At 58.9% G+C, this 27,259-nt stretch overlaps 34 non-coding genes across 34 annotated transcripts; all 34 read left to right on the top strand.

Annotated features, from left to right (window-relative positions):
- Positions 1–409: 409 nt before the first annotated feature.
- On the top strand, positions 410–600 carry LOC146292664 (U2 spliceosomal RNA). The gene has a single exon (XR_014754715.1). It is a non-coding gene; the product is annotated as a U2 spliceosomal RNA (small nuclear RNA).
- Positions 601–1,123: 523 nt separating this feature from the next.
- Positions 1,124–1,242, top strand: LOC146292663 (U5 spliceosomal RNA). Its single transcript, XR_014754611.1, has one exon. It is a non-coding gene; the product is annotated as a U5 spliceosomal RNA (small nuclear RNA).
- Positions 1,243–1,993: 751 nt separating this feature from the next.
- LOC146292662 (U2 spliceosomal RNA) lies at positions 1,994–2,184 on the top strand. Its single transcript, XR_014754714.1, has one exon. It is a non-coding gene; the product is annotated as a U2 spliceosomal RNA (small nuclear RNA).
- Positions 2,185–2,707: 523 nt separating this feature from the next.
- On the top strand, positions 2,708–2,826 carry LOC146292661 (U5 spliceosomal RNA). The gene has a single exon (XR_014754610.1). It is a non-coding gene; the product is annotated as a U5 spliceosomal RNA (small nuclear RNA).
- A 674-nt stretch (positions 2,827–3,500) lies between these two features.
- LOC146292660 (U2 spliceosomal RNA) lies at positions 3,501–3,691 on the top strand. The gene has a single exon (XR_014754713.1). It is a non-coding gene; the product is annotated as a U2 spliceosomal RNA (small nuclear RNA).
- A 521-nt stretch (positions 3,692–4,212) lies between these two features.
- On the top strand, positions 4,213–4,331 carry LOC146292659 (U5 spliceosomal RNA). Its single transcript, XR_014754608.1, has one exon. It is a non-coding gene; the product is annotated as a U5 spliceosomal RNA (small nuclear RNA).
- Positions 4,332–5,082: 751 nt separating this feature from the next.
- LOC146292658 (U2 spliceosomal RNA) lies at positions 5,083–5,273 on the top strand. The gene has a single exon (XR_014754712.1). It is a non-coding gene; the product is annotated as a U2 spliceosomal RNA (small nuclear RNA).
- Positions 5,274–5,797: 524 nt separating this feature from the next.
- Positions 5,798–5,916, top strand: LOC146292657 (U5 spliceosomal RNA). Its single transcript, XR_014754607.1, has one exon. It is a non-coding gene; the product is annotated as a U5 spliceosomal RNA (small nuclear RNA).
- Positions 5,917–6,590: 674 nt separating this feature from the next.
- Positions 6,591–6,781, top strand: LOC146292656 (U2 spliceosomal RNA). The gene has a single exon (XR_014754711.1). It is a non-coding gene; the product is annotated as a U2 spliceosomal RNA (small nuclear RNA).
- A 523-nt stretch (positions 6,782–7,304) lies between these two features.
- On the top strand, positions 7,305–7,423 carry LOC146292655 (U5 spliceosomal RNA). Its single transcript, XR_014754606.1, has one exon. It is a non-coding gene; the product is annotated as a U5 spliceosomal RNA (small nuclear RNA).
- A 1,440-nt stretch (positions 7,424–8,863) lies between these two features.
- On the top strand, positions 8,864–9,056 carry LOC146292654 (U2 spliceosomal RNA). The gene has a single exon (XR_014754772.1). It is a non-coding gene; the product is annotated as a U2 spliceosomal RNA (small nuclear RNA).
- A 524-nt stretch (positions 9,057–9,580) lies between these two features.
- Positions 9,581–9,699, top strand: LOC146292653 (U5 spliceosomal RNA). Its single transcript, XR_014754605.1, has one exon. It is a non-coding gene; the product is annotated as a U5 spliceosomal RNA (small nuclear RNA).
- Positions 9,700–10,373: 674 nt separating this feature from the next.
- Positions 10,374–10,564, top strand: LOC146292652 (U2 spliceosomal RNA). Its single transcript, XR_014754710.1, has one exon. It is a non-coding gene; the product is annotated as a U2 spliceosomal RNA (small nuclear RNA).
- Positions 10,565–11,089: 525 nt separating this feature from the next.
- On the top strand, positions 11,090–11,208 carry LOC146292651 (U5 spliceosomal RNA). The gene has a single exon (XR_014754604.1). It is a non-coding gene; the product is annotated as a U5 spliceosomal RNA (small nuclear RNA).
- A 751-nt stretch (positions 11,209–11,959) lies between these two features.
- Positions 11,960–12,150, top strand: LOC146292650 (U2 spliceosomal RNA). Its single transcript, XR_014754708.1, has one exon. It is a non-coding gene; the product is annotated as a U2 spliceosomal RNA (small nuclear RNA).
- A 522-nt stretch (positions 12,151–12,672) lies between these two features.
- LOC146292649 (U5 spliceosomal RNA) lies at positions 12,673–12,791 on the top strand. Its single transcript, XR_014754603.1, has one exon. It is a non-coding gene; the product is annotated as a U5 spliceosomal RNA (small nuclear RNA).
- Positions 12,792–13,465: 674 nt separating this feature from the next.
- LOC146292648 (U2 spliceosomal RNA) lies at positions 13,466–13,656 on the top strand. Its single transcript, XR_014754707.1, has one exon. It is a non-coding gene; the product is annotated as a U2 spliceosomal RNA (small nuclear RNA).
- Positions 13,657–14,188: 532 nt separating this feature from the next.
- Positions 14,189–14,307, top strand: LOC146292647 (U5 spliceosomal RNA). Its single transcript, XR_014754602.1, has one exon. It is a non-coding gene; the product is annotated as a U5 spliceosomal RNA (small nuclear RNA).
- Positions 14,308–14,981: 674 nt separating this feature from the next.
- Positions 14,982–15,172, top strand: LOC146292646 (U2 spliceosomal RNA). The gene has a single exon (XR_014754706.1). It is a non-coding gene; the product is annotated as a U2 spliceosomal RNA (small nuclear RNA).
- A 525-nt stretch (positions 15,173–15,697) lies between these two features.
- On the top strand, positions 15,698–15,816 carry LOC146292645 (U5 spliceosomal RNA). Its single transcript, XR_014754601.1, has one exon. It is a non-coding gene; the product is annotated as a U5 spliceosomal RNA (small nuclear RNA).
- A 674-nt stretch (positions 15,817–16,490) lies between these two features.
- LOC146292644 (U2 spliceosomal RNA) lies at positions 16,491–16,681 on the top strand. The gene has a single exon (XR_014754705.1). It is a non-coding gene; the product is annotated as a U2 spliceosomal RNA (small nuclear RNA).
- Positions 16,682–17,202: 521 nt separating this feature from the next.
- LOC146292643 (U5 spliceosomal RNA) lies at positions 17,203–17,321 on the top strand. The gene has a single exon (XR_014754600.1). It is a non-coding gene; the product is annotated as a U5 spliceosomal RNA (small nuclear RNA).
- A 674-nt stretch (positions 17,322–17,995) lies between these two features.
- Positions 17,996–18,186, top strand: LOC146292642 (U2 spliceosomal RNA). The gene has a single exon (XR_014754704.1). It is a non-coding gene; the product is annotated as a U2 spliceosomal RNA (small nuclear RNA).
- A 522-nt stretch (positions 18,187–18,708) lies between these two features.
- Positions 18,709–18,827, top strand: LOC146292641 (U5 spliceosomal RNA). Its single transcript, XR_014754599.1, has one exon. It is a non-coding gene; the product is annotated as a U5 spliceosomal RNA (small nuclear RNA).
- A 674-nt stretch (positions 18,828–19,501) lies between these two features.
- LOC146292640 (U2 spliceosomal RNA) lies at positions 19,502–19,692 on the top strand. The gene has a single exon (XR_014754703.1). It is a non-coding gene; the product is annotated as a U2 spliceosomal RNA (small nuclear RNA).
- Positions 19,693–20,212: 520 nt separating this feature from the next.
- LOC146292639 (U5 spliceosomal RNA) lies at positions 20,213–20,331 on the top strand. The gene has a single exon (XR_014754597.1). It is a non-coding gene; the product is annotated as a U5 spliceosomal RNA (small nuclear RNA).
- Positions 20,332–21,005: 674 nt separating this feature from the next.
- LOC146292638 (U2 spliceosomal RNA) lies at positions 21,006–21,196 on the top strand. Its single transcript, XR_014754702.1, has one exon. It is a non-coding gene; the product is annotated as a U2 spliceosomal RNA (small nuclear RNA).
- Positions 21,197–21,716: 520 nt separating this feature from the next.
- LOC146292637 (U5 spliceosomal RNA) lies at positions 21,717–21,835 on the top strand. Its single transcript, XR_014754596.1, has one exon. It is a non-coding gene; the product is annotated as a U5 spliceosomal RNA (small nuclear RNA).
- Positions 21,836–22,586: 751 nt separating this feature from the next.
- LOC146292636 (U2 spliceosomal RNA) lies at positions 22,587–22,777 on the top strand. Its single transcript, XR_014754701.1, has one exon. It is a non-coding gene; the product is annotated as a U2 spliceosomal RNA (small nuclear RNA).
- Positions 22,778–23,300: 523 nt separating this feature from the next.
- Positions 23,301–23,419, top strand: LOC146292635 (U5 spliceosomal RNA). Its single transcript, XR_014754595.1, has one exon. It is a non-coding gene; the product is annotated as a U5 spliceosomal RNA (small nuclear RNA).
- Positions 23,420–24,170: 751 nt separating this feature from the next.
- Positions 24,171–24,361, top strand: LOC146292634 (U2 spliceosomal RNA). Its single transcript, XR_014754700.1, has one exon. It is a non-coding gene; the product is annotated as a U2 spliceosomal RNA (small nuclear RNA).
- Positions 24,362–24,881: 520 nt separating this feature from the next.
- On the top strand, positions 24,882–25,000 carry LOC146292633 (U5 spliceosomal RNA). The gene has a single exon (XR_014754594.1). It is a non-coding gene; the product is annotated as a U5 spliceosomal RNA (small nuclear RNA).
- An 823-nt stretch (positions 25,001–25,823) lies between these two features.
- LOC146292632 (U2 spliceosomal RNA) lies at positions 25,824–26,014 on the top strand. Its single transcript, XR_014754699.1, has one exon. It is a non-coding gene; the product is annotated as a U2 spliceosomal RNA (small nuclear RNA).
- A 517-nt stretch (positions 26,015–26,531) lies between these two features.
- Positions 26,532–26,650, top strand: LOC146292631 (U5 spliceosomal RNA). The gene has a single exon (XR_014754593.1). It is a non-coding gene; the product is annotated as a U5 spliceosomal RNA (small nuclear RNA).
- Positions 26,651–27,259: the final 609 nt, after the last annotated feature.

Here is a 27,259-nt window from a genome sequence, read left to right as displayed (position 1 = left end):
TTGGTCCCTGCTTCCTCTTGGTCCCTGCTTCCTCTTGGTCCCTGCTTCCTCTTGGTCCCTGCTTCCTCTTGGTCCCTGCTTCTTCTTGGTCCTCTTGGTCCCTGCTTCCTCTTGGTCCCTGCTTCCTCTTGGTCCCTGCTTCCTCTTGGTCCCTGCTTCCTCTTGGTCCCTGCTTCCTCTTGGTCCCTGCTTCTTCCTCCGTGGCCCGCTTGGCCTTTGCTTTTAGCTGCCGTCTTCTCGGTCCCCGCCGCCGCCGCTTCTTCTTCTTCCCCTGCGGCGTCGGCGTTTCCTTTTGGCTTCCGTCGTCGGGGCCGTTCTCGGTCCGGCGGTCGCCAGAGCGGCCGGCGCCCAAACGTCCCGGCCGGCGCACGGAGGCCCCGCGCGCGGGGGGCGCGGAGCAGTGCGGGTCATCGCTTCTCGGCCTTTTGGCTAAGATCAAGTGTAGTATCTGTTCTTATCAGTTTAATATCTGATACGTCCTCCATGCGAGGACAACATATTAAACGGATTTTTGCCACAGGGAGTCGGAACAGGGGCTCGCTCCGTCCGCTCCGCGCATCGCCCCGGTATTGCAGCGCCTCCGGGAAGGGTGCACTCTTTCTAAGCGTGTCAAAGGGAAAAAACGAGGGAGTGAGCGATTGGGGTTGGGGCTGGGGTTTTTGGGGTTGGGGCTGGGGTTTTTGGGGTTGGGGCTTGGGTTTTTGTGGCGATGAGGTGAAAAAAGGGGTTTGACGCGCGGCGGCGGCGGAGGCGGCGGAGGCGGCGGAGGCGGCGGAGCCCCGTCGGCCGGCGGCGTTTTCCCGCCCTTTTAGATATAAAAAAAAAAAAAAAAAAAAAACCTGAAGTGAGGTGAGTGACTTGAAATGGGGGAGACAGTGAGTGAGTGAGTGAGTGAGTGAGTGAGTGAGTGAGTGAGAGTGAAAGAGAGAGAGAGTGAAAGAGAGAGAGTGAAAGAGAGAGAGTGAAAGAGAGAGAGTGAAAGAGAGAGAGAGTGAAAGCCCCTTTGCGGCCGGTGGCGTTTCCACGCCTTTTCCCGGAAAGGAAGGACGCCGCCGCGGACGAGCGAGCCAGGGCCAACGGAGGGGTCGGGAGCGGGCCGTTTGGGCGGTTTCAAAAAAAACGGTCACTCTGGCTCCCCTTCAGCACGCACAAGCCTTTCGCCTTTTACTAAAGACTTCCGTGGAGGGGAGCGCCGACGAGCGGGACGTGGTATTTTTGGTCGGCTTTGCCCGAGGGAGGGCAGAGCCTGATGGATTTGTGAGGAAAAAAAGCAGGGTAAGGTTAGCGTTGGGTGGCTGGGTGGGTGGGTGGGTGGGTGCGTGCGTGCGTGCGTGCAGGTCTTTTTGTCTTCCTTTTTCCTCTGCTTAATCCCGATCCCTTGGCCTTTTGGTCCCTGCTCCTTCCGTGGCCCGCTGGGCCTCTTGGTCCCTGCTTCCTCTTGGTCCCTGCTTCTTCTTGGTCCTCTTGGTCCCTGCTTCCTCTTGGTCCCTGCTTCCTCTTGGTCCCTGCTTCTTCTTGGTCCTCTTGGTCCCTGCTTCCTCTTGGTCCCTGCTTCCTCTTGGTCCCTGCTTCTTCTTGGTCCTCTTGGTCCCTGCTTCCTCTTGGTCCCTGCTTCCTCTTGGTCCCTGCTTCCTCTTGGTCCCTGCTTCCTCTTGGTCCCTGCTTCCTCTTGGTCCTCTTGGTCCCTGCTTCCTCTTGGTCCCTGCTTCCTCTTGGTCCCTGCTTCCTCTTGGTCCCTGCTTCCTCTTGGTCCCTGCTTCCTCTTGGTCCCTGCTTCTTCCTCCGTGGCCCGCTTGGCCTTTGCTTTTAGCTGCCGTCTTCTCGGTCCCCGCCGCCGCCGCTTCTTCTTCTTCCCCTGCGGCGTCGGCGTTTCCTTTTGGCTTCCGTCGTCGGGGCCGTTCTCGGTCCGGCGGTCGCCAGAGCGGCCGGCGCCCAAACGTCCCGGCCGGCGCACGGAGGCCCCGCGCGCGGGGGGCGCGGAGCAGTGCGGGTCATCGCTTCTCGGCCTTTTGGCTAAGATCAAGTGTAGTATCTGTTCTTATCAGTTTAATATCTGATACGTCCTCCATGCGAGGACAACATATTAAACGGATTTTTGCCACAGGGAGTCGGAACAGGGGCTCGCTCCGTCCGCTCCGCGCATCGCCCCGGTATTGCAGCGCCTCCGGGAAGGGTGCACTCTTTCTAAGCGTGTCAAAGGGAAAAAACGAGGGAGTGAGCGATTGGGGTTGGGGCTGGGGTTTTTGGGGTTGGGGCTGGGGTTTTTGGGGTTGGGGCTTGGGTTTTTGTGGCGATGAGGTGAAAAAAGGGGTTTGACGCGCGGCGGCGGCGGAGGCGGCGGAGGCGGCGGAGGCGGCGGAGCCCCGTCGGCCGGCGGCGTTTTCCCGCCCTTTTAGATATAAAAAAAAAAAAAAAAAAAAAACCTGAAGTGAGGTGAGTGACTTGAAATGGGGGAGACAGTGAGTGAGTGAGTGAGTGAGTGAGTGAGTGAGTGAGTGAGAGTGAAAGAGAGAGAGAGTGAAAGAGAGAGAGTGAAAGAGAGAGAGTGAAAGAGAGAGAGTGAAAGAGAGAGAGAGTGAAAGCCCCTTTGCGGCCGGTGGCGTTTCCACGCCTTTTCCCGGAAAGGAAGGACGCCGCCGCGGACGAGCGAGCCAGGGCCAACGGAGGGGTCGGGAGCGGGCCGTTTGGGCGGTTTCAAAAAAAACGGTCACTCTGGCTCCCCTTCAGCACGCACAAGCCTTTCGCCTTTTACTAAAGACTTCCGTGGAGGGGAGCGCCGACGAGCGGGACGTGGTATTTTTGGTCGGCTTTGCCCGAGGGAGGGCAGAGCCTGATGGATTTGTGAGGAAAAAAAGCAGGGTAAGGTTAGCGTTGGGTGGCTGGGTGGGTGGGTGGGTGGGTGCGTGCGTGCGTGCGTGCAGGTCTTTTTGTCTTCCTTTTTCCTCTGCTTAATCCCGATCCCTTGGCCTTTTGGTCCCTGCTCCTTCCGTGGCCCGCTGGGCCTCTTGGTCCCTGCTTCCTCTTGGTCCCTGCTTCTTCTTGGTCCTCTTGGTCCCTGCTTCCTCTTGGTCCCTGCTTCCTCTTGGTCCCTGCTTCTTCTTGGTCCTCTTGGTCCCTGCTTCCTCTTGGTCCCTGCTTCCTCTTGGTCCCTGCTTCTTCTTGGTCCTCTTGGTCCCTGCTTCCTCTTGGTCCCTGCTTCCTCTTGGTCCCTGCTTCCTCTTGGTCCCTGCTTCCTCTTGGTCCCTGCTTCCTCTTGGTCCCTGCTTCCTCTTGGTCCCTGCTTCTTCCTCCGTGGCCCGCTTGGCCTTTGCTTTTAGCTGCCGTCTTCTCGGTCCCCGCCGCCGCCGCTTCTTCTTCTTCCCCTGCGGCGTCGGCGTTTCCTTTTGGCTTCCGTCGTCGGGGCCGTTCTCGGTCCGGCGGTCGCCAGAGCGGCCGGCGCCCAAACGTCCCGGCCGGCGCACGGAGGCCCCGCGCGCGGGGGGCGCGGAGCAGTGCGGGTCATCGCTTCTCGGCCTTTTGGCTAAGATCAAGTGTAGTATCTGTTCTTATCAGTTTAATATCTGATACGTCCTCCATGCGAGGACAACATATTAAACGGATTTTTGCCACAGGGAGTCGGAACAGGGGCTCGCTCCGTCCGCTCCGCGCATCGCCCCGGTATTGCAGCGCCTCCGGGAAGGGTGCACTCTTTCTAAGCGTGTCAAAGGGAAAAAACGAGGGAGTGAGCGATTGGGGTTGGGGCTGGGGTTTTTGGGGTTGGGGCTGGGGTTTTTGGGGTTGGGGCTTGGGTTTTTGTGGCGATGAGGTGAAAAAAGGGGTTTGACGCGCGGCGGCGGCGGAGGCGGCGGAGGCGGCGGAGGCGGCGGAGCCCCGTCGGCCGGCGGCGTTTTCCCGCCCTTTTAGATATAAAAAAAAAAAAAAAAAAAACCTGAAGTGAGGTGAGTGACTTGAAATGGGGGAGACAGTGAGTGAGTGAGTGAGTGAGTGAGTGAGTGAGTGAGTGAGAGTGAAAGAGAGAGAGAGTGAAAGAGAGAGAGTGAAAGAGAGAGAGTGAAAGAGAGAGAGTGAAAGAGAGAGAGAGTGAAAGCCCCTTTGCGGCCGGTGGCGTTTCCACGCCTTTTCCCGGAAAGGAAGGACGCCGCCGCGGACGAGCGAGCCAGGGCCAACGGAGGGGTCGGGAGCGGGCCGTTTGGGCGGTTTCAAAAAAAACGGTCACTCTGGCTCCCCTTCAGCACGCACAAGCCTTTCGCCTTTTACTAAAGACTTCCGTGGAGGGGAGCGCCGACGAGCGGGACGTGGTATTTTTGGTCGGCTTTGCCCGAGGGAGGGCAGAGCCTGATGGATTTGTGAGGAAAAAAAGCAGGGTAAGGTTAGCGTTGGGTGGCTGGGTGGGTGGGTGGGTGGGTGCGTGCGTGCGTGCGTGCAGGTCTTTTTGTCTTCCTTTTTCCTCTGCTTAATCCCGATCCCTTGGCCTTTTGGTCCCTGCTCCTTCCGTGGCCCGCTGGGCCTCTTGGTCCCTGCTTCCTCTTGGTCCCTGCTTCTTCTTGGTCCTCTTGGTCCCTGCTTCCTCTTGGTCCCTGCTTCCTCTTGGTCCCTGCTTCTTCTTGGTCCTCTTGGTCCCTGCTTCCTCTTGGTCCCTGCTTCCTCTTGGTCCCTGCTTCTTCTTGGTCCTCTTGGTCCCTGCTTCCTCTTGGTCCCTGCTTCCTCTTGGTCCCTGCTTCCTCTTGGTCCCTGCTTCCTCTTGGTCCCTGCTTCCTCTTGGTCCTCTTGGTCCCTGCTTCCTCTTGGTCCCTGCTTCCTCTTGGTCCCTGCTTCCTCTTGGTCCCTGCTTCCTCTTGGTCCCTGCTTCCTCTTGGTCCCTGCTTCTTCCTCCGTGGCCCGCTTGGCCTTTGCTTTTAGCTGCCGTCTTCTCGGTCCCCGCCGCCGCCGCTTCTTCTTCTTCCCCTGCGGCGTCGGCGTTTCCTTTTGGCTTCCGTCGTCGGGGCCGTTCTCGGTCCGGCGGTCGCCAGAGCGGCCGGCGCCCAAACGTCCCGGCCGGCGCACGGAGGCCCCGCGCGCGGGGGGCGCGGAGCAGTGCGGGTCATCGCTTCTCGGCCTTTTGGCTAAGATCAAGTGTAGTATCTGTTCTTATCAGTTTAATATCTGATACGTCCTCCATGCGAGGACAACATATTAAACGGATTTTTGCCACAGGGAGTCGGAACAGGGGCTCGCTCCGTCCGCTCCGCGCATCGCCCCGGTATTGCAGCGCCTCCGGGAAGGGTGCACTCTTTCTAAGCGTGTCAAAGGGAAAAAACGAGGGAGTGAGCGATTGGGGTTGGGGCTGGGGTTTTTGGGGTTGGGGCTGGGGTTTTTGGGGTTGGGGCTTGGGTTTTTGTGGCGATGAGGTGAAAAAAGGGGTTTGACGCGCGGCGGCGGCGGAGGCGGCGGAGGCGGCGGAGGCGGCGGAGCCCCGTCGGCCGGCGGCGTTTTCCCGCCCTTTTAGATATAAAAAAAAAAAAAAAAAAAAAAACCTGAAGTGAGGTGAGTGACTTGAAATGGGGGAGACAGTGAGTGAGTGAGTGAGTGAGTGAGTGAGTGAGTGAGTGAGAGTGAAAGAGAGAGAGAGTGAAAGAGAGAGAGTGAAAGAGAGAGAGTGAAAGAGAGAGAGTGAAAGAGAGAGAGAGTGAAAGCCCCTTTGCGGCCGGTGGCGTTTCCACGCCTTTTCCCGGAAAGGAAGGACGCCGCCGCGGACGAGCGAGCCAGGGCCAACGGAGGGGTCGGGAGCGGGCCGTTTGGGCGGTTTCAAAAAAAACGGTCACTCTGGCTCCCCTTCAGCACGCACAAGCCTTTCGCCTTTTACTAAAGACTTCCGTGGAGGGGAGCGCCGACGAGCGGGACGTGGTATTTTTGGTCGGCTTTGCCCGAGGGAGGGCAGAGCCTGATGGATTTGTGAGGAAAAAAAGCAGGGTAAGGTTAGCGTTGGGTGGCTGGGTGGGTGGGTGGGTGGGTGCGTGCGTGCGTGCGTGCAGGTCTTTTTGTCTTCCTTTTTCCTCTGCTTAATCCCGATCCCTTGGCCTTTTGGTCCCTGCTCCTTCCGTGGCCCGCTGGGCCTCTTGGTCCCTGCTTCCTCTTGGTCCCTGCTTCTTCTTGGTCCTCTTGGTCCCTGCTTCCTCTTGGTCCCTGCTTCCTCTTGGTCCCTGCTTCTTCTTGGTCCTCTTGGTCCCTGCTTCCTCTTGGTCCCTGCTTCCTCTTGGTCCCTGCTTCTTCTTGGTCCTCTTGGTCCCTGCTTCCTCTTGGTCCCTGCTTCCTCTTGGTCCCTGCTTCCTCTTGGTCCCTGCTTCCTCTTGGTCCCTGCTTCCTCTTGGTCCCTGCTTCCTCTTGGTCCCTGCTTCTTCCTCCGTGGCCCGCTTGGCCTTTGCTTTTAGCTGCCGTCTTCTCGGTCCCCGCCGCCGCCGCTTCTTCTTCTTCCCCTGCGGCGTCGGCGTTTCCTTTTGGCTTCCGTCGTCGGGGCCGTTCTCGGTCCGGCGGTCGCCAGAGCGGCCGGCGCCCAAACGTCCCGGCCGGCGCACGGAGGCCCCGCGCGCGGGGGGCGCGGAGCAGTGCGGGTCATCGCTTCTCGGCCTTTTGGCTAAGATCAAGTGTAGTATCTGTTCTTATCAGTTTAATATCTGATACGTCCTCCATGCGAGGACAACATATTAAACGGATTTTTGCCACAGGGAGTCGGAACAGGGGCTCGCTCCGTCCGCTCCGCGCATCGCCCCGGTATTGCAGCGCCTCCGGGAAGGGTGCACTCTTTCTAAGCGTGTCAAAGGGAAAAAACGAGGGAGTGAGCGATTGGGGTTGGGGCTGGGGTTTTTGGGGTTGGGGCTGGGGTTTTTGGGGTTGGGGCTTGGGTTTTTGTGGCGATGAGGTGAAAAAAGGGGTTTGACGCGCGGCGGCGGCGGAGGCGGCGGAGGCGGCGGAGGCGGCGGAGCCCCGTCGGCCGGCGGCGTTTTCCCGCCCTTTTAGATATAAAAAAAAAAAAAAAAAAAAAACCTGAAGTGAGGTGAGTGACTTGAAATGGGGGAGACAGTGAGTGAGTGAGTGAGTGAGTGAGTGAGTGAGTGAGTGAGAGTGAAAGAGAGAGAGAGTGAAAGAGAGAGAGTGAAAGAGAGAGAGTGAAAGAGAGAGAGTGAAAGAGAGAGAGAGTGAAAGCCCCTTTGCGGCCGGTGGCGTTTCCACGCCTTTTCCCGGAAAGGAAGGACGCCGCCGCGGACGAGCGAGCCAGGGCCAACGGAGGGGTCGGGAGCGGGCCGTTTGGGCGGTTTCAAAAAAAACGGTCACTCTGGCTCCCCTTCAGCACGCACAAGCCTTTCGCCTTTTACTAAAGACTTCCGTGGAGGGGAGCGCCGACGAGCGGGACGTGGTATTTTTGGTCGGCTTTGCCCGAGGGAGGGCAGAGCCTGATGGATTTGTGAGGAAAAAAAGCAGGGTAAGGTTAGCGTTGGGTGGCTGGGTGGGTGGGTGGGTGGGTGGGTGCGTGCGTGCGTGCGTGCAGGTCTTTTTGTCTTCCTTTTTCCTCTGCTTAATCCCGATCCCTTGGCCTTTTGGTCCCTGCTCCTTCCGTGGCCCGCTGGGCCTCTTGGTCCCTGCTTCCTCTTGGTCCCTGCTTCTTCTTGGTCCTCTTGGTCCCTGCTTCCTCTTGGTCCCTGCTTCCTCTTGGTCCCTGCTTCTTCTTGGTCCTCTTGGTCCCTGCTTCCTCTTGGTCCCTGCTTCCTCTTGGTCCCTGCTTCCTCTTGGTCCCTGCTTCCTCTTGGTCCCTGCTTCTTCTTGGTCCTCTTGGTCCCTGCTTCCTCTTGGTCCCTGCTTCCTCTTGGTCCCTGCTTCCTCTTGGTCCCTGCTTCCTCTTGGTCCCTGCTTCCTCTTGGTCCCTGCTTCTTCTTGGTCCTCTTGGTCCCTGCTTCCTCTTGGTCCCTGCTTCCTCTTGGTCCCTGCTTCCTCTTGGTCCCTGCTTCCTCTTGGTCCCTGCTTCCTCTTGGTCCCTGCTTCCTCTTGGTCCCTGCTTCTTCCTCCGTGGCCCGCTTGGCCTTTGCTTTTAGCTGCCGTCTTCTCGGTCCCCGCCGCCGCCGCTTCTTCTTCTTCCCCTGCGGCGTCGGCGTTTCCTTTTGGCTTCCGTCGTCGGGGCCGTTCTCGGTCCGGCGGTCGCCAGAGCGGCCGGCGCCCAAACGTCCCGGCCGGCGCACGGAGGCCCCGCGCGCGGGGGGCGCGGAGCAGTGCGGGTCATCGCTTCTCGGCCTTTTGGCTCAGATCAAGTGAGTGGCTGTCCTTAATTGGACAGCCATTGGCCCTCCCCCGTCGATACCGGAGCGCCTGATAGGGTTTCGGTGACGGAGGAGGGTCGGAGCGGTCGCCTGCCTGGGGGCTTCGGCCCCGACGCCAGGCGGGGACTTGTCCCCAAATTCAGAGTGTTGGGCGTTTCGGCGCCCAACACTGCTGGTAACCCAGAGGTGGGCCAGGCCACCTGAGGGCGAATGGACCGACGGACGGACTGATGGCCGGACCCGAGGAACGGAACAGAAACCTCGCCGAAGGGCAGCCTGGGAGCAGTGGCATAGGGATGGGCCTTCCCAGGGGCCGTCGCGACAGAAGGCAGCGGGCTAGTCGCTTGACTCCACTGGCGAGGAAGATCGGGAGGAGAGGGAGACGGAGTCACCAAGGGCGGGCTTGAGTGGACTTTTGTCGGGCCTCGGACTCCCACTTGTAACCCCCTAGTGGGGCAATTGTAATGTGCGCCCTTTTGGGTCCTTGTATTGTACGCCCTTTGGGTAACCTGTATGTGTTGACTGTCTTGTATTGATGTGTCTTTTAGAAACGTTTTTAGAATTTGATAAATACTTCTTTTTCTTTTTTTTTTAGAAGAAAAAAAAAAAAAAAAAAAATCTGTTCTTATCAGTTTAATATCTGATACGTCCTCCATGCGAGGACAACATATTAAACGGATTTTTGCCACAGGGAGTCGGAACAGGGGCTCGCTCCGTCCGCTCCGCGCATCGCCCCGGTATTGCAGCGCCTCCGGGAAGGGTGCACTCTTTCTAAGCGTGTCAAAGGGAAAAAACGAGGGAGTGAGCGATTGGGGTTGGGGCTGGGGTTTTTGGGGTTGGGGCTGGGGTTTTTGGGGTTGGGGCTTGGGTTTTTGTGGCGATGAGGTGAAAAAAGGGGTTTGACGCGCGGCGGCGGCGGAGGCGGCGGAGGCGGCGGAGGCGGCGGAGCCCCGTCGGCCGGCGGCGTTTTCCCGCCCTTTTAGATATAAAAAAAAAAAAAAAAAAAAAAACCTGAAGTGAGGTGAGTGACTTGAAATGGGGGAGACAGTGAGTGAGTGAGTGAGTGAGTGAGTGAGTGAGTGAGTGAGAGTGAAAGAGAGAGAGAGTGAAAGAGAGAGAGTGAAAGAGAGAGAGTGAAAGAGAGAGAGTGAAAGAGAGAGAGAGTGAAAGCCCCTTTGCGGCCGGTGGCGTTTCCACGCCTTTTCCCGGAAAGGAAGGACGCCGCCGCGGACGAGCGAGCCAGGGCCAACGGAGGGGTCGGGAGCGGGCCGTTTGGGCGGTTTCAAAAAAAACGGTCACTCTGGCTCCCCTTCAGCACGCACAAGCCTTTCGCCTTTTACTAAAGACTTCCGTGGAGGGGAGCGCCGACGAGCGGGACGTGGTATTTTTGGTCGGCTTTGCCCGAGGGAGGGCAGAGCCTGATGGATTTGTGAGGAAAAAAAGCAGGGTAAGGTTAGCGTTGGGTGGCTGGGTGGGTGGGTGGGTGGGTGCGTGCGTGCGTGCGTGCAGGTCTTTTTGTCTTCCTTTTTCCTCTGCTTAATCCCGATCCCTTGGCCTTTTGGTCCCTGCTCCTTCCGTGGCCCGCTGGGCCTCTTGGTCCCTGCTTCCTCTTGGTCCCTGCTTCTTCTTGGTCCTCTTGGTCCCTGCTTCCTCTTGGTCCCTGCTTCCTCTTGGTCCCTGCTTCTTCTTGGTCCTCTTGGTCCCTGCTTCCTCTTGGTCCCTGCTTCCTCTTGGTCCCTGCTTCTTCTTGGTCCTCTTGGTCCCTGCTTCCTCTTGGTCCCTGCTTCCTCTTGGTCCCTGCTTCCTCTTGGTCCCTGCTTCCTCTTGGTCCCTGCTTCCTCTTGGTCCCTGCTTCCTCTTGGTCCCTGCTTCTTCCTCCGTGGCCCGCTTGGCCTTTGCTTTTAGCTGCCGTCTTCTCGGTCCCCGCCGCCGCCGCTTCTTCTTCTTCCCCTGCGGCGTCGGCGTTTCCTTTTGGCTTCCGTCGTCGGGGCCGTTCTCGGTCCGGCGGTCGCCAGAGCGGCCGGCGCCCAAACGTCCCGGCCGGCGCACGGAGGCCCCGCGCGCGGGGGGCGCGGAGCAGTGCGGGTCATCGCTTCTCGGCCTTTTGGCTAAGATCAAGTGTAGTATCTGTTCTTATCAGTTTAATATCTGATACGTCCTCCATGCGAGGACAACATATTAAACGGATTTTTGCCACAGGGAGTCGGAACAGGGGCTCGCTCCGTCCGCTCCGCGCATCGCCCCGGTATTGCAGCGCCTCCGGGAAGGGTGCACTCTTTCTAAGCGTGTCAAAGGGAAAAAACGAGGGAGTGAGCGATTGGGGTTGGGGCTGGGGTTTTTGGGGTTGGGGCTGGGGTTTTTGGGGTTGGGGCTTGGGTTTTTGTGGCGATGAGGTGAAAAAAGGGGTTTGACGCGCGGCGGCGGCGGAGGCGGCGGAGGCGGCGGAGGCGGCGGAGCCCCGTCGGCCGGCGGCGTTTTCCCGCCCTTTTAGATATAAAAAAAAAAAAAAAAAAAAAAAACCTGAAGTGAGGTGAGTGACTTGAAATGGGGGAGACAGTGAGTGAGTGAGTGAGTGAGTGAGTGAGTGAGTGAGTGAGAGTGAAAGAGAGAGAGAGTGAAAGAGAGAGAGTGAAAGAGAGAGAGTGAAAGAGAGAGAGTGAAAGAGAGAGAGAGTGAAAGCCCCTTTGCGGCCGGTGGCGTTTCCACGCCTTTTCCCGGAAAGGAAGGACGCCGCCGCGGACGAGCGAGCCAGGGCCAACGGAGGGGTCGGGAGCGGGCCGTTTGGGCGGTTTCAAAAAAAACGGTCACTCTGGCTCCCCTTCAGCACGCACAAGCCTTTCGCCTTTTACTAAAGACTTCCGTGGAGGGGAGCGCCGACGAGCGGGACGTGGTATTTTTGGTCGGCTTTGCCCGAGGGAGGGCAGAGCCTGATGGATTTGTGAGGAAAAAAAGCAGGGTAAGGTTAGCGTTGGGTGGCTGGGTGGGTGGGTGGGTGGGTGCGTGCGTGCGTGCGTGCAGGTCTTTTTGTCTTCCTTTTTCCTCTGCTTAATCCCGATCCCTTGGCCTTTTGGTCCCTGCTCCTTCCGTGGCCCGCTGGGCCTCTTGGTCCCTGCTTCCTCTTGGTCCCTGCTTCTTCTTGGTCCTCTTGGTCCCTGCTTCCTCTTGGTCCCTGCTTCCTCTTGGTCCCTGCTTCTTCTTGGTCCTCTTGGTCCCTGCTTCCTCTTGGTCCCTGCTTCCTCTTGGTCCCTGCTTCTTCTTGGTCCTCTTGGTCCCTGCTTCCTCTTGGTCCCTGCTTCCTCTTGGTCCCTGCTTCCTCTTGGTCCCTGCTTCCTCTTGGTCCCTGCTTCCTCTTGGTCCTCTTGGTCCCTGCTTCCTCTTGGTCCCTGCTTCCTCTTGGTCCCTGCTTCCTCTTGGTCCCTGCTTCCTCTTGGTCCCTGCTTCCTCTTGGTCCCTGCTTCTTCCTCCGTGGCCCGCTTGGCCTTTGCTTTTAGCTGCCGTCTTCTCGGTCCCCGCCGCCGCCGCTTCTTCTTCTTCCCCTGCGGCGTCGGCGTTTCCTTTTGGCTTCCGTCGTCGGGGCCGTTCTCGGTCCGGCGGTCGCCAGAGCGGCCGGCGCCCAAACGTCCCGGCCGGCGCACGGAGGCCCCGCGCGCGGGGGGCGCGGAGCAGTGCGGGTCATCGCTTCTCGGCCTTTTGGCTAAGATCAAGTGTAGTATCTGTTCTTATCAGTTTAATATCTGATACGTCCTCCATGCGAGGACAACATATTAAACGGATTTTTGCCACAGGGAGTCGGAACAGGGGCTCGCTCCGTCCGCTCCGCGCATCGCCCCGGTATTGCAGCGCCTCCGGGAAGGGTGCACTCTTTCTAAGCGTGTCAAAGGGAAAAAACGAGGGAGTGAGCGATTGGGGTTGGGGCTGGGGTTTTTGGGGTTGGGGCTGGGGTTTTTGGGGTTGGGGCTTGGGTTTTTGTGGCGATGAGGTGAAAAAAGGGGTTTGACGCGCGGCGGCGGCGGAGGCGGCGGAGGCGGCGGAGGCGGCGGAGCCCCGTCGGCCGGCGGCGTTTTCCCGCCCTTTTAGATATAAAAAAAAAAAAAAAAAAAAACCTGAAGTGAGGTGAGTGACTTGAAATGGGGGAGACAGTGAGTGAGTGAGTGAGTGAGTGAGTGAGTGAGTGAGTGAGAGTGAAAGAGAGAGAGAGTGAAAGAGAGAGAGTGAAAGAGAGAGAGTGAAAGAGAGAGAGTGAAAGAGAGAGAGAGTGAAAGCCCCTTTGCGGCCGGTGGCGTTTCCACGCCTTTTCCCGGAAAGGAAGGACGCCGCCGCGGACGAGCGAGCCAGGGCCAACGGAGGGGTCGGGAGCGGGCCGTTTGGGCGGTTTCAAAAAAAACGGTCACTCTGGCTCCCCTTCAGCACGCACAAGCCTTTCGCCTTTTACTAAAGACTTCCGTGGAGGGGAGCGCCGACGAGCGGGACGTGGTATTTTTGGTCGGCTTTGCCCGAGGGAGGGCAGAGCCTGATGGATTTGTGAGGAAAAAAAGCAGGGTAAGGTTAGCGTTGGGTGGCTGGGTGGGTGGGTGGGTGGGTGCGTGCGTGCGTGCGTGCAGGTCTTTTTGTCTTCCTTTTTCCTCTGCTTAATCCCGATCCCTTGGCCTTTTGGTCCCTGCTCCTTCCGTGGCCCGCTGGGCCTCTTGGTCCCTGCTTCCTCTTGGTCCCTGCTTCTTCTTGGTCCTCTTGGTCCCTGCTTCCTCTTGGTCCCTGCTTCCTCTTGGTCCCTGCTTCTTCTTGGTCCTCTTGGTCCCTGCTTCCTCTTGGTCCCTGCTTCCTCTTGGTCCCTGCTTCTTCTTGGTCCTCTTGGTCCCTGCTTCCTCTTGGTCCCTGCTTCCTCTTGGTCCCTGCTTCCTCTTGGTCCCTGCTTCCTCTTGGTCCCTGCTTCCTCTTGGTCCCTGCTTCCTCTTGGTCCCTGCTTCTTCCTCCGTGGCCCGCTTGGCCTTTGCTTTTAGCTGCCGTCTTCTCGGTCCCCGCCGCCGCCGCTTCTTCTTCTTCCCCTGCGGCGTCGGCGTTTCCTTTTGGCTTCCGTCGTCGGGGCCGTTCTCGGTCCGGCGGTCGCCAGAGCGGCCGGCGCCCAAACGTCCCGGCCGGCGCACGGAGGCCCCGCGCGCGGGGGGCGCGGAGCAGTGCGGGTCATCGCTTCTCGGCCTTTTGGCTAAGATCAAGTGTAGTATCTGTTCTTATCAGTTTAATATCTGATACGTCCTCCATGCGAGGACAACATATTAAACGGATTTTTGCCACAGGGAGTCGGAACAGGGGCTCGCTCCGTCCGCTCCGCGCATCGCCCCGGTATTGCAGCGCCTCCGGGAAGGGTGCACTCTTTCTAAGCGTGTCAAAGGGAAAAAACGAGGGAGTGAGCGATTGGGGTTGGGGCTGGGGTTTTTGGGGTTGGGGCTGGGGTTTTTGGGGTTGGGGCTTGGGTTTTTGTGGCGATGAGGTGAAAAAAGGGGTTTGACGCGCGGCGGCGGCGGAGGCGGCGGAGGCGGCGGAGGCGGCGGAGCCCCGTCGGCCGGCGGCGTTTTCCCGCCCTTTTAGATATAAAAAAAAAAAAAAAAAAACCTGAAGTGAGGTGAGTGACTTGAAATGGGGGAGACAGTGAGTGAGTGAGTGAGTGAGTGAGTGAGTGAGTGAGTGAGTGAGTGAGTGAGAGTGAAAGAGAGAGAGAGTGAAAGAGAGAGAGTGAAAGAGAGAGAGTGAAAGAGAGAGAGTGAAAGAGAGAGAGAGTGAAAGCCCCTTTGCGGCCGGTGGCGTTTCCACGCCTTTTCCCGGAAAGGAAGGACGCCGCCGCGGACGAGCGAGCCAGGGCCAACGGAGGGGTCGGGAGCGGGCCGTTTGGGCGGTTTCAAAAAAAACGGTCACTCTGGCTCCCCTTCAGCACGCACAAGCCTTTCGCCTTTTACTAAAGACTTCCGTGGAGGGGAGCGCCGACGAGCGGGACGTGGTATTTTTGGTCGGCTTTGCCCGAGGGAGGGCAGAGCCTGATGGATTTGTGAGGAAAAAAAGCAGGGTAAGGTTAGCGTTGGGTGGCTGGGTGGGTGGGTGGGTGGGTGCGTGCGTGCGTGCGTGCAGGTCTTTTTGTCTTCCTTTTTCCTCTGCTTAATCCCGATCCCTTGGCCTTTTGGTCCCTGCTCCTTCCGTGGCCCGCTGGGCCTCTTGGTCCCTGCTTCCTCTTGGTCCCTGCTTCTTCTTGGTCCTCTTGGTCCCTGCTTCCTCTTGGTCCCTGCTTCCTCTTGGTCCCTGCTTCTTCTTGGTCCTCTTGGTCCCTGCTTCCTCTTGGTCCCTGCTTCCTCTTGGTCCCTGCTTCTTCTTGGTCCTCTTGGTCCCTGCTTCCTCTTGGTCCCTGCTTCCTCTTGGTCCCTGCTTCCTCTTGGTCCCTGCTTCCTCTTGGTCCCTGCTTCCTCTTGGTCCCTGCTTCCTCTTGGTCCCTGCTTCTTCCTCCGTGGCCCGCTTGGCCTTTGCTTTTAGCTGCCGTCTTCTCGGTCCCCGCCGCCGCCGCTTCTTCTTCTTCCCCTGCGGCGTCGGCGTTTCCTTTTGGCTTCCGTCGTCGGGGCCGTTCTCGGTCCGGCGGTCGCCAGAGCGGCCGGCGCCCAAACGTCCCGGCCGGCGCACGGAGGCCCCGCGCGCGGGGGGCGCGGAGCAGTGCGGGTCATCGCTTCTCGGCCTTTTGGCTAAGATCAAGTGTAGTATCTGTTCTTATCAGTTTAATATCTGATACGTCCTCCATGCGAGGACAACATATTAAACGGATTTTTGCCACAGGGAGTCGGAACAGGGGCTCGCTCCGTCCGCTCCGCGCATCGCCCCGGTATTGCAGCGCCTCCGGGAAGGGTGCACTCTTTCTAAGCGTGTCAAAGGGAAAAAACGAGGGAGTGAGCGATTGGGGTTGGGGCTGGGGTTTTTGGGGTTGGGGCTGGGGTTTTTGGGGTTGGGGCTTGGGTTTTTGTGGCGATGAGGTGAAAAAAGGGGTTTGACGCGCGGCGGCGGCGGAGGCGGCGGAGGCGGCGGAGGCGGCGGAGCCCCGTCGGCCGGCGGCGTTTTCCCGCCCTTTTAGATATAAAAAAAAAAAAAAAAAAAAAAAACCTGAAGTGAGGTGAGTGACTTGAAATGGGGGAGACAGTGAGTGAGTGAGTGAGTGAGTGAGTGAGTGAGTGAGTGAGAGTGAAAGAGAGAGAGAGTGAAAGAGAGAGAGTGAAAGAGAGAGAGTGAAAGAGAGAGAGTGAAAGAGAGAGAGAGTGAAAGCCCCTTTGCGGCCGGTGGCGTTTCCACGCCTTTTCCCGGAAAGGAAGGACGCCGCCGCGGACGAGCGAGCCAGGGCCAACGGAGGGGTCGGGAGCGGGCCGTTTGGGCGGTTTCAAAAAAAACGGTCACTCTGGCTCCCCTTCAGCACGCACAAGCCTTTCGCCTTTTACTAAAGACTTCCGTGGAGGGGAGCGCCGACGAGCGGGACGTGGTATTTTTGGTCGGCTTTGCCCGAGGGAGGGCAGAGCCTGATGGATTTGTGAGGAAAAAAAGCAGGGTAAGGTTAGCGTTGGGTGGCTGGGTGGGTGGGTGGGTGGGTGCGTGCGTGCGTGCGTGCAGGTCTTTTTGTCTTCCTTTTTCCTCTGCTTAATCCCGATCCCTTGGCCTTTTGGTCCCTGCTCCTTCCGTGGCCCGCTGGGCCTCTTGGTCCCTGCTTCCTCTTGGTCCCTGCTTCTTCTTGGTCCTCTTGGTCCCTGCTTCCTCTTGGTCCCTGCTTCCTCTTGGTCCCTGCTTCTTCTTGGTCCTCTTGGTCCCTGCTTCCTCTTGGTCCCTGCTTCCTCTTGGTCCCTGCTTCTTCTTGGTCCTCTTGGTCCCTGCTTCCTCTTGGTCCCTGCTTCCTCTTGGTCCCTGCTTCCTCTTGGTCCCTGCTTCCTCTTGGTCCCTGCTTCCTCTTGGTCCCTGCTTCCTCTTGGTCCCTGCTTCTTCCTCCGTGGCCCGCTTGGCCTTTGCTTTTAGCTGCCGTCTTCTCGGTCCCCGCCGCCGCCGCTTCTTCTTCTTCCCCTGCGGCGTCGGCGTTTCCTTTTGGCTTCCGTCGTCGGGGCCGTTCTCGGTCCGGCGGTCGCCAGAGCGGCCGGCGCCCAAACGTCCCGGCCGGCGCACGGAGGCCCCGCGCGCGGGGGGCGCGGAGCAGTGCGGGTCATCGCTTCTCGGCCTTTTGGCTAAGATCAAGTGTAGTATCTGTTCTTATCAGTTTAATATCTGATACGTCCTCCATGCGAGGACAACATATTAAACGGATTTTTGCCACAGGGAGTCGGAACAGGGGCTCGCTCCGTCCGCTCCGCGCATCGCCCCGGTATTGCAGCGCCTCCGGGAAGGGTGCACTCTTTCTAAGCGTGTCAAAGGGAAAAAACGAGGGAGTGAGCGATTGGGGTTGGGGCTGGGGTTTTTGGGGTTGGGGCTGGGGTTTTTGGGGTTGGGGCTTGGGTTTTTGTGGCGATGAGGTGAAAAAAGGGGTTTGACGCGCGGCGGCGGCGGAGGCGGCGGAGGCGGCGGAGGCGGCGGAGCCCCGTCGGCCGGCGGCGTTTTCCCGCCCTTTTAGATATAAAAAAAAAAAAAAAAAAAACCTGAAGTGAGGTGAGTGACTTGAAATGGGGGAGACAGTGAGTGAGTGAGTGAGTGAGTGAGTGAGTGAGTGAGTGAGAGTGAAAGAGAGAGAGAGTGAAAGAGAGAGAGTGAAAGAGAGAGAGTGAAAGAGAGAGAGTGAAAGAGAGAGAGAGTGAAAGCCCCTTTGCGGCCGGTGGCGTTTCCACGCCTTTTCCCGGAAAGGAAGGACGCCGCCGCGGACGAGCGAGCCAGGGCCAACGGAGGGGTCGGGAGCGGGCCGTTTGGGCGGTTTCAAAAAAAACGGTCACTCTGGCTCCCCTTCAGCACGCACAAGCCTTTCGCCTTTTACTAAAGACTTCCGTGGAGGGGAGCGCCGACGAGCGGGACGTGGTATTTTTGGTCGGCTTTGCCCGAGGGAGGGCAGAGCCTGATGGATTTGTGAGGAAAAAAAGCAGGGTAAGGTTAGCGTTGGGTGGCTGGGTGGGTGGGTGGGTGGGTGCGTGCGTGCGTGCGTGCAGGTCTTTTTGTCTTCCTTTTTCCTCTGCTTAATCCCGATCCCTTGGCCTTTTGGTCCCTGCTCCTTCCGTGGCCCGCTGGGCCTCTTGGTCCCTGCTTCCTCTTGGTCCCTGCTTCTTCTTGGTCCTCTTGGTCCCTGCTTCCTCTTGGTCCCTGCTTCCTCTTGGTCCCTGCTTCTTCTTGGTCCTCTTGGTCCCTGCTTCCTCTTGGTCCCTGCTTCCTCTTGGTCCCTGCTTCTTCTTGGTCCTCTTGGTCCCTGCTTCCTCTTGGTCCCTGCTTCCTCTTGGTCCCTGCTTCCTCTTGGTCCCTGCTTCCTCTTGGTCCCTGCTTCCTCTTGGTCCCTGCTTCCTCTTGGTCCCTGCTTCTTCCTCCGTGGCCCGCTTGGCCTTTGCTTTTAGCTGCCGTCTTCTCGGTCCCCGCCGCCGCCGCTTCTTCTTCTTCCCCTGCGGCGTCGGCGTTTCCTTTTGGCTTCCGTCGTCGGGGCCGTTCTCGGTCCGGCGGTCGCCAGAGCGGCCGGCGCCCAAACGTCCCGGCCGGCGCACGGAGGCCCCGCGCGCGGGGGGCGCGGAGCAGTGCGGGTCATCGCTTCTCGGCCTTTTGGCTAAGATCAAGTGTAGTATCTGTTCTTATCAGTTTAATATCTGATACGTCCTCCATGCGAGGACAACATATTAAACGGATTTTTGCCACAGGGAGTCGGAACAGGGGCTCGCTCCGTCCGCTCCGCGCATCGCCCCGGTATTGCAGCGCCTCCGGGAAGGGTGCACTCTTTCTAAGCGTGTCAAAGGGAAAAAACGAGGGAGTGAGCGATTGGGGTTGGGGCTGGGGTTTTTGGGGTTGGGGCTGGGGTTTTTGGGGTTGGGGCTTGGGTTTTTGTGGCGATGAGGTGAAAAAAGGGGTTTGACGCGCGGCGGCGGCGGAGGCGGCGGAGGCGGCGGAGGCGGCGGAGCCCCGTCGGCCGGCGGTGTTTTCCCGCCCTTTTAGATATAAAAAAAAAAAAAAAAAAAAACCTGAAGTGAGGTGAGTGACTTGAAATGGGGGAGACAGTGAGTGAGTGAGTGAGTGAGTGAGTGAGTGAGTGAGTGAGAGTGAAAGAGAGAGAGAGTGAAAGAGAGAGAGTGAAAGAGAGAGAGTGAAAGAGAGAGAGTGAAAGAGAGAGAGAGTGAAAGCCCCTTTGCGGCCGGTGGCGTTTCCACGCCTTTTCCCGGAAAGGAAGGACGCCGCCGCGGACGAGCGAGCCAGGGCCAACGGAGGGGTCGGGAGCGGGCCGTTTGGGCGGTTTCAAAAAAAACGGTCACTCTGGCTCCCCTTCAGCACGCACAAGCCTTTCGCCTTTTACTAAAGACTTCCGTGGAGGGGAGCGCCGACGAGCGGGACGTGGTATTTTTGGTCGGCTTTGCCCGAGGGAGGGCAGAGCCTGATGGATTTGTGAGGAAAAAAAGCAGGGTAAGGTTAGCGTTGGGTGGCTGGGTGGGTGGGTGGGTGGGTGCGTGCGTGCGTGCGTGCAGGTCTTTTTGTCTTCCTTTTTCCTCTGCTTAATCCCGATCCCTTGGCCTTTTGGTCCCTGCTCCTTCCGTGGCCCGCTGGGCCTCTTGGTCCCTGCTTCCTCTTGGTCCCTGCTTCTTCTTGGTCCTCTTGGTCCCTGCTTCCTCTTGGTCCCTGCTTCCTCTTGGTCCCTGCTTCTTCTTGGTCCTCTTGGTCCCTGCTTCCTCTTGGTCCCTGCTTCCTCTTGGTCCCTGCTTCTTCTTGGTCCTCTTGGTCCCTGCTTCCTCTTGGTCCCTGCTTCCTCTTGGTCCCTGCTTCCTCTTGGTCCCTGCTTCCTCTTGGTCCCTGCTTCCTCTTGGTCCCTGCTTCCTCTTGGTCCCTGCTTCTTCCTCCGTGGCCCGCTTGGCCTTTGCTTTTAGCTGCCGTCTTCTCGGTCCCCGCCGCCGCCGCTTCTTCTTCTTCCCCTGCGGCGTCGGCGTTTCCTTTTGGCTTCCGTCGTCGGGGCCGTTCTCGGTCCGGCGGTCGCCAGAGCGGCCGGCGCCCAAACGTCCCGGCCGGCGCACGGAGGCCCCGCGCGCGGGGGGCGCGGAGCAGTGCGGGTCATCGCTTCTCGGCCTTTTGGCTAAGATCAAGTGTAGTATCTGTTCTTATCAGTTTAATATCTGATACGTCCTCCATGCGAGGACAACATATTAAACGGATTTTTGCCACAGGGAGTCGGAACAGGGGCTCGCTCCGTCCGCTCCGCGCATCGCCCCGGTATTGCAGCGCCTCCGGGAAGGGTGCACTCTTTCTAAGCGTGTCAAAGGGAAAAAACGAGGGAGTGAGCGATTGGGGTTGGGGCTGGGGTTTTTGGGGTTGGGGCTGGGGTTTTTGGGGTTGGGGCTTGGGTTTTTGTGGCGATGAGGTGAAAAAAGGGGTTTGACGCGCGGCGGCGGCGGAGGCGGCGGAGGCGGCGGAGGCGGCGGAGCCCCGTCGGCCGGCGGCGTTTTCCCGCCCTTTTAGATATAAAAAAAAAAAAAAAAAAACCTGAAGTGAGGTGAGTGACTTGAAATGGGGGAGACAGTGAGTGAGTGAGTGAGTGAGTGAGTGAGTGAGTGAGTGAGAGTGAAAGAGAGAGAGAGTGAAAGAGAGAGAGTGAAAGAGAGAGAGTGAAAGAGAGAGAGTGAAAGAGAGAGAGAGTGAAAGCCCCTTTGCGGCCGGTGGCGTTTCCACGCCTTTTCCCGGAAAGGAAGGACGCCGCCGCGGACGAGCGAGCCAGGGCCAACGGAGGGGTCGGGAGCGGGCCGTTTGGGCGGTTTCAAAAAAAACGGTCACTCTGGCTCCCCTTCAGCACGCACAAGCCTTTCGCCTTTTACTAAAGACTTCCGTGGAGGGGAGCGCCGACGAGCGGGACGTGGTATTTTTGGTCGGCTTTGCCCGAGGGAGGGCAGAGCCTGATGGATTTGTGAGGAAAAAAAGCAGGGTAAGGTTAGCGTTGGGTGGCTGGGTGGGTGGGTGGGTGGGTGCGTGCGTGCGTGCGTGCAGGTCTTTTTGTCTTCCTTTTTCCTCTGCTTAATCCCGATCCCTTGGCCTTTTGGTCCCTGCTCCTTCCGTGGCCCGCTGGGCCTCTTGGTCCCTGCTTCCTCTTGGTCCCTGCTTCTTCTTGGTCCTCTTGGTCCCTGCTTCCTCTTGGTCCCTGCTTCCTCTTGGTCCCTGCTTCTTCTTGGTCCTCTTGGTCCCTGCTTCCTCTTGGTCCCTGCTTCCTCTTGGTCCCTGCTTCTTCTTGGTCCTCTTGGTCCCTGCTTCCTCTTGGTCCCTGCTTCCTCTTGGTCCCTGCTTCCTCTTGGTCCCTGCTTCCTCTTGGTCCCTGCTTCCTCTTGGTCCCTGCTTCCTCTTGGTCCCTGCTTCTTCCTCCGTGGCCCGCTTGGCCTTTGCTTTTAGCTGCCGTCTTCTCGGTCCCCGCCGCCGCCGCTTCTTCTTCTTCCCCTGCGGCGTCGGCGTTTCCTTTTGGCTTCCGTCGTCGGGGCCGTTCTCGGTCCGGCGGTCGCCAGAGCGGCCGGCGCCCAAACGTCCCGGCCGGCGCACGGAGGCCCCGCGCGCGGGGGGCGCGGAGCAGTGCGGGTCATCGCTTCTCGGCCTTTTGGCTAAGATCAAGTGTAGTATCTGTTCTTATCAGTTTAATATCTGATACGTCCTCCATGCGAGGACAACATATTAAACGGATTTTTGCCACAGGGAGTCGGAACAGGGGCTCGCTCCGTCCGCTCCGCGCATCGCCCCGGTATTGCAGCGCCTCCGGGAAGGGTGCACTCTTTCTAAGCGTGTCAAAGGGAAAAAACGAGGGAGTGAGCGATTGGGGTTGGGGCTGGGGTTTTTGGGGTTGGGGCTGGGGTTTTTGGGGTTGGGGCTTGGGTTTTTGTGGCGATGAGGTGAAAAAAGGGGTTTGACGCGCGGCGGCGGCGGAGGCGGCGGAGGCGGCGGAGGCGGCGGAGCCCCGTCGGCCGGCGGCGTTTTCCCGCCCTTTTAGATATAAAAAAAAAAAAAAAAAAACCTGAAGTGAGGTGAGTGACTTGAAATGGGGGAGACAGTGAGTGAGTGAGTGAGTGAGTGAGTGAGTGAGTGAGTGAGAGTGAAAGAGAGAGAGAGTGAAAGAGAGAGAGTGAAAGAGAGAGAGTGAAAGAGAGAGAGTGAAAGAGAGAGAGAGTGAAAGCCCCTTTGCGGCCGGTGGCGTTTCCACGCCTTTTCCCGGAAAGGAAGGACGCCGCCGCGGACGAGCGAGCCAGGGCCAACGGAGGGGTCGGGAGCGGGCCGTTTGGGCGGTTTCAAAAAAAACGGTCACTCTGGCTCCCCTTCAGCACGCACAAGCCTTTCGCCTTTTACTAAAGACTTCCGTGGAGGGGAGCGCCGACGAGCGGGACGTGGTATTTTTGGTCGGCTTTGCCCGAGGGAGGGCAGAGCCTGATGGATTTGTGAGGAAAAAAAGCAGGGTAAGGTTAGCGTTGGGTGGCTGGGTGGGTGGGTGGGTGGGTGCGTGCGTGCGTGCGTGCAGGTCTTTTTGTCTTCCTTTTTCCTCTGCTTAATCCCGATCCCTTGGCCTTTTGGTCCCTGCTCCTTCCGTGGCCCGCTGGGCCTCTTGGTCCCTGCTTCCTCTTGGTCCCTGCTTCTTCTTGGTCCTCTTGGTCCCTGCTTCCTCTTGGTCCCTGCTTCCTCTTGGTCCCTGCTTCTTCTTGGTCCTCTTGGTCCCTGCTTCCTCTTGGTCCCTGCTTCCTCTTGGTCCCTGCTTCTTCTTGGTCCTCTTGGTCCCTGCTTCCTCTTGGTCCCTGCTTCCTCTTGGTCCCTGCTTCCTCTTGGTCCCTGCTTCCTCTTGGTCCCTGCTTCTTCTTGGTCCTCTTGGTCCCTGCTTCCTCTTGGTCCCTGCTTCCTCTTGGTCCCTGCTTCCTCTTGGTCCCTGCTTCCTCTTGGTCCCTGCTTCCTCTTGGTCCCTGCTTCTTCCTCCGTGGCCCGCTTGGCCTTTGCTTTTAGCTGCCGTCTTCTCGGTCCCCGCCGCCGCCGCTTCTTCTTCTTCCCCTGCGGCGTCGGCGTTTCCTTTTGGCTTCCGTCGTCGGGGCCGTTCTCGGTCCGGCGGTCGCCAGAGCGGCCGGCGCCCAAACGTCCCGGCCGGCGCACGGAGGCCCCGCGCGCGGGGGGCGCGGAGCAGTGCGGGTCATCGCTTCTCGGCCTTTTGGCTAAGATCAAGTGTAGTATCTGTTCTTATCAGTTTAATATCTGATACGTCCTCCATGCGAGGACAACATATTAAACGGATTTTTGCCACAGGGAGTCGGAACAGGGGCTCGCTCCGTCCGCTCCGCGCATCGCCCCGGTATTGCAGCGCCTCCGGGAAGGGTGCACTCTTTCTAAGCGTGTCAAAGGGAAAAAACGAGGGAGTGAGCGATTGGGGTTGGGGCTGGGGTTTTTGGGGTTGGGGCTGGGGTTTTTGGGGTTGGGGCTTGGGTTTTTGTGGCGATGAGGTGAAAAAAGGGGTTTGACGCGCGGCGGCGGCGGAGGCGGCGGAGGCGGCGGAGGCGGCGGAGCCCCGTCGGCCGGCGGCGTTTTCCCGCCCTTTTAGATATAAAAAAAAAAAAAAAAAAAAAACCTGAAGTGAGGTGAGTGACTTGAAATGGGGGAGACAGTGAGTGAGTGAGTGAGTGAGTGAGTGAGTGAGTGAGTGAGAGTGAAAGAGAGAGAGAGTGAAAGAGAGAGAGTGAAAGAGAGAGAGTGAAAGAGAGAGAGTGAAAGAGAGAGAGAGTGAAAGCCCCTTTGCGGCCGGTGGCGTTTCCACGCCTTTTCCCGGAAAGGAAGGACGCCGCCGCGGACGAGCGAGCCAGGGCCAACGGAGGGGTCGGGAGCGGGCCGTTTGGGCGGTTTCAAAAAAAACGGTCACTCTGGCTCCCCTTCAGCACGCACAAGCCTTTCGCCTTTTACTAAAGACTTCCGTGGAGGGGAGCGCCGACGAGCGGGACGTGGTATTTTTGGTCGGCTTTGCCCGAGGGAGGGCAGAGCCTGATGGATTTGTGAGGAAAAAAAGCAGGGTAAGGTTAGCGTTGGGTGGCTGGGTGGGTGGGTGGGTGGGTGCGTGCGTGCGTGCGTGCAGGTCTTTTTGTCTTCCTTTTTCCTCTGCTTAATCCCGATCCCTTGGCCTTTTGGTCCCTGCTCCTTCCGTGGCCCGCTGGGCCTCTTGGTCCCTGCTTCCTCTTGGTCCCTGCTTCTTCTTGGTCCTCTTGGTCCCTGCTTCCTCTTGGTCCCTGCTTCCTCTTGGTCCCTGCTTCTTCTTGGTCCTCTTGGTCCCTGCTTCCTCTTGGTCCCTGCTTCCTCTTGGTCCCTGCTTCTTCTTGGTCCTCTTGGTCCCTGCTTCCTCTTGGTCCCTGCTTCCTCTTGGTCCCTGCTTCCTCTTGGTCCCTGCTTCCTCTTGGTCCCTGCTTCTTCTTGGTCCTCTTGGTCCCTGCTTCCTCTTGGTCCCTGCTTCCTCTTGGTCCCTGCTTCCTCTTGGTCCCTGCTTCCTCTTGGTCCCTGCTTCCTCTTGGTCCCTGCTTCTTCCTCCGTGGCCCGCTTGGCCTTTGCTTTTAGCTGCCGTCTTCTCGGTCCCCGCCGCCGCCGCTTCTTCTTCTTCCCCTGCGGCGTCGGCGTTTCCTTTTGGCTTCCGTCGTCGGGGCCGTTCTCGGTCCGGCGGTCGCCAGAGCGGCCGGCGCCCAAACGTCCCGGCCGGCGCACGGAGGCCCCGCGCGCGGGGGGCGCGGAGCAGTGCGGGTCATCGCTTCTCGGCCTTTTGGCTAAGATCAAGTGTAGTATCTGTTCTTATCAGTTTAATATCTGATACGTCCTCCATGCGAGGACAACATATTAAACGGATTTTTGCCACAGGGAGTCGGAACAGGGGCTCGCTCCGTCCGCTCCGCGCATCGCCCCGGTATTGCAGCGCCTCCGGGAAGGGTGCACTCTTTCTAAGCGTGTCAAAGGGAAAAAACGAGGGAGTGAGCGATTGGGGTTGGGGCTGGGGTTTTTGGGGTTGGGGCTGGGGTTTTTGGGGTTGGGGCTTGGGTTTTTGTGGCGATGAGGTGAAAAAAGGGGTTTGACGCGCGGCGGCGGCGGAGGCGGCGGAGGCGGCGGAGGCGGCGGAGCCCCGTCGGCCGGCGGCGTTTTCCCGCCCTTTTAGATATAAAAAAAAAAAAAAAAAAAAAAACCTGAAGTGAGGTGAGTGACTTGAAATGGGGGAGACAGTGAGTGAGTGAGTGAGTGAGTGAGTGAGTGAGTGAGAGTGAAAGAGAGAGAGAGTGAAAGAGAGAGAGTGAAAGAGAGAGAGTGAAAGAGAGAGAGTGAAAGAGAGAGAGAGTGAAAGCCCCTTTGCGGCCGGTGGCGTTTCCACGCCTTTTCCCGGAAAGGAAGGACGCCGCCGCGGACGAGCGAGCCAGGGCCAACGGAGGGGTCGGGAGCGGGCCGTTTGGGCGGTTTCAAAAAAAACGGTCACTCTGGCTCCCCTTCAGCACGCACAAGCCTTTCGCCTTTTACTAAAGACTTCCGTGGAGGGGAGCGCCGACGAGCGGGACGTGGTATTTTTGGTCGGCTTTGCCCGAGGGAGGGCAGAGCCTGATGGATTTGTGAGGAAAAAAAGCAGGGTAAGGTTAGCGTTGGGTGGCTGGGTGGGTGGGTGGGTGGGTGGGTGCGTGCGTGCGTGCGTGCAGGTCTTTTTGTCTTCCTTTTTCCTCTGCTTAATCCCGATCCCTTGGCCTTTTGGTCCCTGCTCCTTCCGTGGCCCGCTGGGCCTCTTGGTCCCTGCTTCCTCTTGGTCCCTGCTTCTTCTTGGTCCTCTTGGTCCCTGCTTCCTCTTGGTCCCTGCTTCCTCTTGGTCCCTGCTTCTTCTTGGTCCTCTTGGTCCCTGCTTCCTCTTGGTCCCTGCTTCCTCTTGGTCCCTGCTTCCTCTTGGTCCCTGCTTCCTCTTGGTCCCTGCTTCTTCTTGGTCCTCTTGGTCCCTGCTTCCTCTTGGTCCCTGCTTCCTCTTGGTCCCTGCTTCCTCTTGGTCCCTGCTTCCTCTTGGTCCCTGCTTCCTCTTGGTCCCTGCTTCTTCTTGGTCCTCTTGGTCCCTGCTTCCTCTTGGTCCCTGCTTCCTCTTGGTCCCTGCTTCCTCTTGGTCCCTGCTTCCTCTTGGTCCCTGCTTCCTCTTGGTCCCTGCTTCCTCTTGGTCCCTGCTTCTTCCTCCGTGGCCCGCTTGGCCTTTGCTTTTAGCTGCCGTCTTCTCGGTCCCCGCCGCCGCCGCTTCTTCTTCTTCCCCTGCGGCGTCGGCGTTTCCTTTTGGCTTCCGTCGTCGGGGCCGTTCTCGGTCCGGCGGTCGCCAGAGCGGCCGGCGCCCAAACGTCCCGGCCGGCGCACGGAGGCCCCGCGCGCGGGGGGCGCGGAGCAGTGCGGGTCATCGCTTCTCGGCCTTTTGGCTAAGATCAAGTGTAGTATCTGTTCTTATCAGTTTAATATCTGATACGTCCTCCATGCGAGGACAACATATTAAACGGATTTTTGCCACAGGGAGTCGGAACAGGGGCTCGCTCCGTCCGCTCCGCGCATCGCCCCGGTATTGCAGCGCCTCCGGGAAGGGTGCACTCTTTCTAAGCGTGTCAAAGGGAAAAAACGAGGGAGTGAGCGATTGGGGTTGGGGCTGGGGTTTTTGGGGTTGGGGCTGGGGTTTTTGGGGTTGGGGCTTGGGTTTTTGTGGCGATGAGGTGAAAAAAGGGGTTTGACGCGCGGCGGCGGCGGAGGCGGCGGAGGCGGCGGAGGCGGCGGAGCCCCGTCGGCCGGCGGCGTTTTCCCGCCCTTTTAGATATAAAAAAAAAAAAAAAAAAAACCTGAAGTGAGGTGAGTGACTTGAAATGGGGGAGACAGTGAGTGAGTGAGTGAGTGAGTGAGTGAGTGAGTGAGAGTGAAAGAGAGAGAGAGTGAAAGAGAGAGAGTGAAAGAGAGAGAGTGAAAGAGAGAGAGTGAAAGAGAGAGAGAGTGAAAGCCCCTTTGCGGCCGGTGGCGTTTCCACGCCTTTTCCCGGAAAGGAAGGACGCCGCCGCGGACGAGCGAGCCAGGGCCAACGGAGGGGTCGGGAGCGGGCCGTTTGGGCGGTTTCAAAAAAAACGGTCACTCTGGCTCCCCTTCAGCACGCACAAGCCTTTCGCCTTTTACTAAAGACTTCCGTGGAGGGGAGCGCCGACGAGCGGGACGTGGTATTTTTGGTCGGCTTTGCCCGAGGGAGGGCAGAGCCTGATGGATTTGTGAGGAAAAAAAGCAGGGTAAGGTTAGCGTTGGGTGGCTGGGTGGGTGGGTGGGTGGGTGGGTGCGTGCGTGCGTGCGTGCAGGTCTTTTTGTCTTCCTTTTTCCTCTGCTTAATCCCGATCCCTTGGCCTTTTGGTCCCTGCTCCTTCCGTGGCCCGCTGGGCCTCTTGGTCCCTGCTTCCTCTTGGTCCCTGCTTCTTCTTGGTCCTCTTGGTCCCTGCTTCCTCTTGGTCCCTGCTTCCTCTTGGTCCCTGCTTCTTCTTGGTCCTCTTGGTCCCTGCTTCCTCTTGGTCCCTGCTTCCTCTTGGTCCCTGCTTCCTCTTGGTCCCTGCTTCCTCTTGGTCCCTGCTTCTTCTTGGTCCTCTTGGTCCCTGCTTCCTCTTGGTCCCTGCTTCCTCTTGGTCCCTGCTTCCTCTTGGTCCCTGCTTCCTCTTGGTCCCTGCTTCCTCTTGGTCCCTGCTTCTTCTTGGTCCTCTTGGTCCCTGCTTCCTCTTGGTCCCTGCTTCCTCTTGGTCCCTGCTTCCTCTTGGTCCCTGCTTCCTCTTGGTCCCTGCTTCCTCTTGGTCCCTGCTTCCTCTTGGTCCCTGCTTCTT

Source organism: Hypomesus nipponensis, chromosome 4, assembly GCF_054491055.1.
Source record: "Hypomesus nipponensis isolate SF chromosome 4, ASM5449105v1, whole genome shotgun sequence".
Classification (NCBI taxonomy): Eukaryota; Metazoa; Chordata; class Actinopteri; order Osmeriformes; family Osmeridae; genus Hypomesus; species Hypomesus nipponensis.
This window is presented reverse-complemented; position numbering and strand designations above follow the sequence as displayed.